This window comes from Protopterus annectens, chromosome 8.part0 (genome assembly GCF_019279795.1).
Source record: "Protopterus annectens isolate FY-2018-M chromosome 8.part0, PAN1.0, whole genome shotgun sequence".
Taxonomy (NCBI): Eukaryota; Metazoa; Chordata; order Ceratodontiformes; family Protopteridae; genus Protopterus; species Protopterus annectens.
The window spans coordinates 1,275,717,272-1,275,724,980 of NC_056741.1; the positions used below are offsets into that span (position 1 = coordinate 1,275,717,272).

General features: G+C 40.5%; 1 protein-coding gene across 1 annotated transcript in view; it reads left to right on the top strand.

Annotated features, from left to right (window-relative positions):
- The window catches only part of GSK3A (glycogen synthase kinase 3 alpha), a 1,198,873-nt gene that overhangs the window by 110,635 nt on the left and 1,080,529 nt on the right, over positions 1–7,709 (top strand). The gene's annotated exons all lie outside the window — the stretch shown is intronic.

Here is a 7,709-nt window from a genome sequence, read left to right on the forward strand (position 1 = left end):
CAGATTTGAATCTGAGCAGGAACATGAGGGGACATATACAAGGGTTTTCTCTTCATATTTCTGATTGACTCTGAGAATCTGTTTCTGATTCTCAATGTGGGGGTTTCCTTTTTCTCAACTATTGCTAGAATGTGCCAGTGTTTTCAGTGGGAAAACCAGGTTTCTCAGTCCCTCCGAAAATGAGTTATTACAGAAGGAATTTCCAGAACCTTTGCCCATTCTTCCTGTTATGTGAACTTTAGAAGATTTGTTACTGCCTGTAATTTTTGTGATGGTTGGCCAGCTGCCCCTAAAAAGGTGAATGGGGTGTATTTTATACACTATTCCCAAACCTGACCCTGCATCTATAGCTGTGGTTGAGCTCACTATTGCTAAACACTTGGTTAATTGCAGTCTTTCTGTTTTGAGAAAAAAAGTATTTTTTTTCCCCAGCTTTTGATTTTTTTTTTTTTTCCAGAATTTTGAACTGCCAGTTTCATATGTTGGTTATTTCTGACTAATTGTGAAAGTATTAGGGATGTTTTCATTTGCAGTCTTGTGAAAAAAAGTTGTATATTTTCTTCTGTGCTACTCAACTGGTGATGATACCTCAAGGATTATGACCACTGGCACTGTTTTGAGGTTTGCATGTCTGCATTCTCAACCTCCAATATCTTACAAATGAGATTTTAAATTTTCCTTTGGATAGTGATTTAGTTTTTGGCCCCTCTGCTGCAGAGGTGATCAAAAAGTAGTGTGAAAGTGGTAAGCTGATCTAGGGAATCTAGTTTAAGAATTTTCATCTCTCCTTTTCCAAAATTTCTAAGGGATTCTGTAACTCGCCTTCCAGTTTTGGCAAAAGTCTTAATAAACCATTTTGAAATGCAGGTAAATGGGACATTTTAAGAAAATTAGTTAGGGTGTCCCAAAAAGAAGTCTCAGACCTCTTAAAGACAGTTCAGCAAATCTGAATAACTGTTCGAGACCTTGTGCCCCGCCCCCCCCCTTTTTTTTCTTCCAGAAAGTCTGAATCGCCATTTTTCTCTTTGGCAACAATTTCAGATAAATGTAGTCTGAAGATCATTCATCAAGGTTACAGCTGGTAGTGGGAGGAAATTCTTCCTTTCCAGGGGTTATTCCTCATCCCCTCTCAAGGTCAGAGACTCATGCTTATCACATGCTGTTCCAAGGATTATTCAACAAATCCATTTCAATTCATAAAGCTCTAAGGTGCCTAATAAGTTGCCTTCTCTTCTATTCGGATATAGTATCTGCAAAACCCTGAATTTGAATGTATGAGATGGAAAAGATTGACAATGCCTAGCTAAAACATTGTTTACATTCATTTTCCGTATATCATATATGTGGTTGTAGGCTCGATCTCTGAGCCTACGTGTTGTCATACCCACATAGTATACATCGCAATTCTCACATGTGGCCAAATAAATTATATTTGTGGTATCACATGTGGCATAGAAATTCGGTATAAACTTATACCCAGTTTCTAAATTTTCATATGGCTGTTCATCAGTGATGTATTTGCAGATACAGCATTTCTTACATGGGAATGTTCCTTGTCTAAAATTGGTCCTAATATCTAATGGTGTGTGTAATATTTTCTCTTTACATAGTAATCTTTTCAGATTTGGACAATTACTATATCTGAAATTAGGGTATTCACCCACCACATTCTTCAACTCTTTATTCAAACTAAGTAATTTCCAATTTTTATATATGATCTCTTTTATGTATTTGACATCATTGGTAAATTTGATGTCATATTGCACTTTACCTACGTTTATTTTACTATAATACCTATGTGGACCTTGCTTATAGCTAGTGTTGAGGACCAAGTTATTTCTATCCTTAGAGGCTGTCTGCAAATGATTTGGATAGCCCCTATTCATAAAACACTTGGTTTGAAAATTCAAGAGTTGTTCTCTGTCTTCAATGTCACTACACAGCTTGGTTATTCTAGCCATCTGATTTTTCACAATGTTAGGAAAAATGTGCCGTGGATGCATACTCTCATGGTGGAGTATGCCATTTTTCCAACAAGGTTTTCTGAATAGCGATGTAGTAAATCTATTCAGAATATTTTTTGTTATAGTTACATCAAGATAGTTAACCGTAACTGGTGAGGCTTCATATGTAAAACTAAGGAAGGAGGTGGTTGATTCCATATATTCAACAAAGTCATGTAAGGATTCCACACTGCCATTCCAAAAAAGAAGAATGTCATCTACAAATCTCCTATAGTAAATGGCATTGGTAATAAAGCTTTCATTATTGAGGATATAAGTCCTCTCCCATTGATATACTGCTATATTAGCATAGACGTTTGCACAGGGGGTGCCCATGGCTACCCCCCATGTTTGTCTATAAATCTTATCTTGATACATAAAGATGTTATTACTAAGTATCAATTCTAATAAAGCACAAACTATGAATTGTTCATTTTGATTAACCATGTTGTATTCATTTAGGCAACTTCTAACAGCCTCGACCCCAAATTCATTAGGTATACTCGTAAACAGGTTCCTTATATCTAAGGTAACCATCAGCGTGCCAGGATTTACTTTTTCAAGCCATGGGGAATTATCAAGATCTTCCAACACTTTAAACGAATTTTTTAATATTGTAGGTATTTTTTTCTATCAACGGAGCTAACTTAAGCTGCACATATTGTGAAGCATTCTCCGTTACCCATGACTGGCCAGATACTATCGGCCGCACTGGTGGGGGATGTATCCCTTTGTGCATTTTGGGTAACCCCTTAATGATGGGAATTAAAGTGGCCCGAATATCCAAATAATCATATAGCAGTTTATCAATGCATCTTGACATTAGAAGATCGTAGAGTACATCTTGAACGTTCCTAATAATTAACATGACATCAGATCTATTTATCATTGACTATGCAGTATCATCACTTAACATCTTGTTCATCATGTCATTATAAAAACCGGAATCCATTATTACGACCCCCCCCCCCCCTTTATCTGCAGGTCTGAATATTACACCTTCATCATTATATAGTGAATCCAAGCTGTGCCTTTGTAACTCATTCATATTGAAGAACAATTTTTTATGTCTTTTTTCTTTATAATAGGCATAAAAATCAAATTCACATGCTCGTAAAAAGCACTCAATAGAGCTAGGTAGCGGTGGAGTGAATGTGCTTTTCCTTTTGAGGGTGGTGGCTTTGAACATATATTCATTACATTCAGAATCTTTAAATAAGAGTTTCAAAGCCACTTTCCTAGTAAACTTTCGAAGCATTATTAATGTATCCGAAAGTTCGCTGCCTCGGGAGGGAATAAAAGATAATCCCCTGTTTAGTACAGAACATTCAGCTTCAGTTAAATTCCGAGACGAAATATTGAAAAACAAGGTGTTCAATGTTTCTTCTTCCTGTTCTCCCAGTTGTCACTTGACATCTTGCGCTTCCCCCTTCCCCTGCTGGTGGATCGCATCGAGACTCGATGTTTGTATGGAAGCGGGGAGTTTAAAGTTGATGCTATTTTAGGTGTAGTATTCAATACACATACACCTTCCTTCGGTCTGGCCCCTGTTACACATTTCAAGCCTTGCTGATTGCAGGGTAAAGAAGAGGCAGATGAAGTAATATCTACTTCTGATTGTGGCGAGGTGGATACGCCACTATTAGATACAGTACTTTCTAAATGATCGGTGTTGTTACTACTGTTTGAGCTACTTGCTATATCATTATTAGCTCCATTAGTCTCTCCGGCTACTGCTGTTTCATTATATCTTGGCCATAGAAAAATATTGCCAAATTGGAAATCATTACAGTCTCGTCTCAACTTTTTTAATTTCACTTGCTCCAATTTATTACTATAGAAAGTCACTTGTGATAACATATTGTTTAACTTAGATATGCAATGCTCACTCTTATATTTTGCAACCATGTTTTTATGCTCACCTTCAACTTTACTTATGAGTTCATTCTCTACCGGTTGGAAATAATCAATGAGCAGCCTCAAATAACTGTTGCCAAGATCCAGGTTTAGTTGTTGCCATCTTCGTAGGAGCTCTGGATGGGCCTCTCCATAGCTCGGCATGCAGAGGGCAGCATGCCTCATGAATAACCTTGAAATGCAGGCACGCCTCCAGGTGTTTCCTCTGCCAAATGAGCCTGTGGAGTTTGTAGAGGTCATTCTCCAGGCTCCTAAGTTCTCCATAAAATTCCTGCATGTTCTCATTGTAGGTATTCACCTCTTGCGGAGCATTACCTTGGTTGTCAAAGTTCAACAAGGAATTTTCACGTTGACGGAATAATACGTTCCAATTTGTAACATCACTAGCAACTTTCGGTATATAGTCCAACTCTATATTCAGAGTTTCCATCGCGTGTTGGTTAGCCGGGAGCAAAAACAGGAAAATCAAAAATATTAGCACCAAACCCAGCACGACCATCCAAGGCACCAGCAAACGAAAAACAGGATTATTCAACAAATCACTGAAGCCTCCACGATGAATTAGCAGTAAAGAATTTTATTTTTAAATAAAACAAGCGCTTTCACGCACCCAACAAGTGCGCTTCATCAGGTTACAAAATTTAAGAATAAATATTCGTCTTATATAGTGTGGCACACACCCTAATTAACAGCATTTTTGGTGGCTAAAAATAATTAAACAATTAGAGATCACTTAATTTCATTAATACTTAAAGTCGTAGCTCATATGGAAGTTACGCTTAGAAACTAATACAACTTTTTAAAGCTTACCACTACTATAGTAAGTAGTCTAAAAATCTATTAAAATGTGACAGATATACACAGTACATTTCCTTCAATTTATATGAGATGATATGGAAGGATTTGTATAGCTATGCCGCTGGCACTGTCATATGAATTTGGAACAAATGAAAATAGTATAAAATACACATACATCTACAAGCCCCTATTGTATGAATCAACAGCTTGTCAACATAATGTTATGGTTGGTATCTAATACAACATAGTCTTTCATAGCGCTGGTCTAATACTAAGGGCTGTATTTAAACCTGGCTCTATGTGCGCCCTAAGTGTTAGTATCCATTTCAATTCATAAAGCTCTAAGGTGCCTAATAAGTTGCCTTCTCTTTTATTCGGATATAGTATCTGCAAAACCCTGAATTTGAATGTATGAGATGGAAAAGATTGACAATGCTGTTCCAAGGAGTGATGGAACCAGATGTTCTTAGTGTTTCACTGTTGCAGTCATTGCATTTGCATGATCCCTGCCAGGGTAGCCCTCAGTCAGCCCAAGTACCAGAGGCTTAGTATTTCTGCGTCAGTTGCTGTCTGTCCAGGACTGATGTCCGGTTGTCAGTGGTATAAAAACAGGTAGCCGGCGCCATTACATTAGCCCTTCTTGCTGAGGAGCCCGAAGCAGAAGCAGTTTGCACAAGTGGTGGTCAGCCGCTACCCGAGTTTTTCGTTCGTTTCCGAATTTAAGTTGAAGCCTTTTAAAGCTAAGTACCCCATTTGGGAATCGTTTTTTTTTCTTGCTCTAACCGATGTCAGAAAAAGTTAACAATTGTCTCACCTGTGGAAAGCAAATAGCCACACAGAGACTTTTATTCTTACTGCGTCACCCGTTTAGGCTCAGGCCACGATGTCCACTGCTGTCGCTTTTGTGCTTTGGACAACAGAACTATGTCTTTGGGCTAGATATTTTTGCTCTCAATCCTCAAATTCTGGTATGGCTTTGGTAAGCCATCAGACAACCGATCTTCCAAAATAAGTAAGGATAAAGACAGAAACAGACCGCACAGGTCCAAAACTGCTGACAACACTTCCGTTAAGCTAGAGGTCAGTCCTCTGGTCCTCAGGGAGGTGCTTTTGCAGCCCCTGATGCCCGCTTCTGTGGATTCGCAGGCCACTACCGAGACCCTTTCAGAGTCCGGTATGCTGCAAGACACTTCTTCGACTAAGGATCATTTAGATGTGTCTACCTTGGATGGGTCCGGAGTCACTGAGCAAGCACCGGCTTCCGAGGAAGTACTTCGCACTACCAGTACTCGACCCGGACTTCTTTCGCGTCTTCAGTTCTTTCAAAACTAAGTGTTTCTAAGGCCCAGGGTACGAACCACATCCAAAAAACCGACGGCCCAAGCTCAGGCACCTGCTTCTTTGCCTCATTCTCAAATGCTTAAAATGCAGAAGACCTTATGCTTATCAAGGGAAGCCAGGCCATCCCTTCCAAAAGAAAGAATTGTCCCCAGTAGTTTTATCTGAACAAGAGTCCGATGACTCTGATGCATCTGAATATGAAGATATGCAACCCCTCTCTGCTTATGAGGATTCTGATGCAGAGGAATCCATCCCTTCAGCCTCTCCACCCGAGGATGTTTCCTTTGGGGAAACCCTGCATACTTTAGGGGATCATTTCCAGTGGGAATGTCAGGACTATCCTCAATCAAAAAAAGAGACTTGGGGAATTCTTTGATCTTCCACACCACAGATCTCTAGCCATTTCCCCTGTCCTGGATGCTGTGGATGATGTTTTTATGGAATCCAGTCTGACCCCTGACACCCTCCCTCCTGCTCCCAGGAAACCTGACAGGCATAGAGTCCCAGGCTCTCACAAATTTCTTTTTAAAAATTCTACTGCTGACCCTGAGGTCATCTCTCAAGGACCTAAAGGAATCAAAATGACTTCAGCTAAGAATCCCACCCCCTCAGATAGGGATTTCCCGAGCATTAGACAGATGTGGTAAAAAAAAAAGTATACACCTCTGCTACTCTTGCTATTGGAGCATTAAATTGTCTGCTCCATGTGCTGAAATACCAGCAACATACCATGGAACTCCTCGAACAAAAAAATATCTTTCCCTGTTTGTGCAGAAAATTAGTTACAAGAGTTAATGCATTCTGCAAGTCAAGTAACTAAGCACACCTTGCAATGTGGTTTTGACGCCCTAGAAGCATCTTGCAGGGCAGCAGTCACTGGTTCTGTCCTTAGAAGGCATGCTTTGCTTAAGGAACAAGACCCTGCCAGACCATGTCAAATCCAAATTATTGGACGCACCCTTGCACAAAGGCAACGTATTTGGCACCAAGGCAGAAGAGGTCTTAAAAAAAAAAAGGAAGAAAAAGCTAAATCTATGCAGACAGACTTTTTACAGATCCAGCCACCTTGGTTCAGTAGGTATTGCCCTTCCAAGCACTGGTACTTCGCTGCCCCCTTCAGGTCAGCTCAGCCCAGACCCAGCGCAAGCAGAACCCCCCCCCCCCAGACAACAGCCCCAGGGAACGCAGAGATCTAAGCAATGGAGTTCCTCCTCTTCAAAACCAGTGTGCGCAAAGCCACCCCCTTATGGTAAGAGCTCACAATACCTTTACATTTCCACCCCCTCCCTCTGCCCACTTGCCCTTTCCCCTTGGACGAAAACTGTCAACTGAGCCACCATTTGCGCACACAATACCTTTACATTTCCACCCCCTCCCTCTGCCCACTTGCCCTTTCCCCTTGGACGAAAACTGTCAACTGAGCCACCATTACCAACGACCACTGGGTCCTCAACATAGTGTCCCAGGGATACAAATTTTATTTCCACACTCTGCCAACCCCAAAAGGGTACCCAGATCTTTTCCCAAACCAGTGGGCAGAGGCCAAAAAGCAAGTCCTTTCCCTGCTCTCTGAGGGCAATAGAGCATGTTCCTGCAGAACAGATAGGCCAAGGTTTCTACACCAGACTATTCCTTTATCACCCTCCAGCA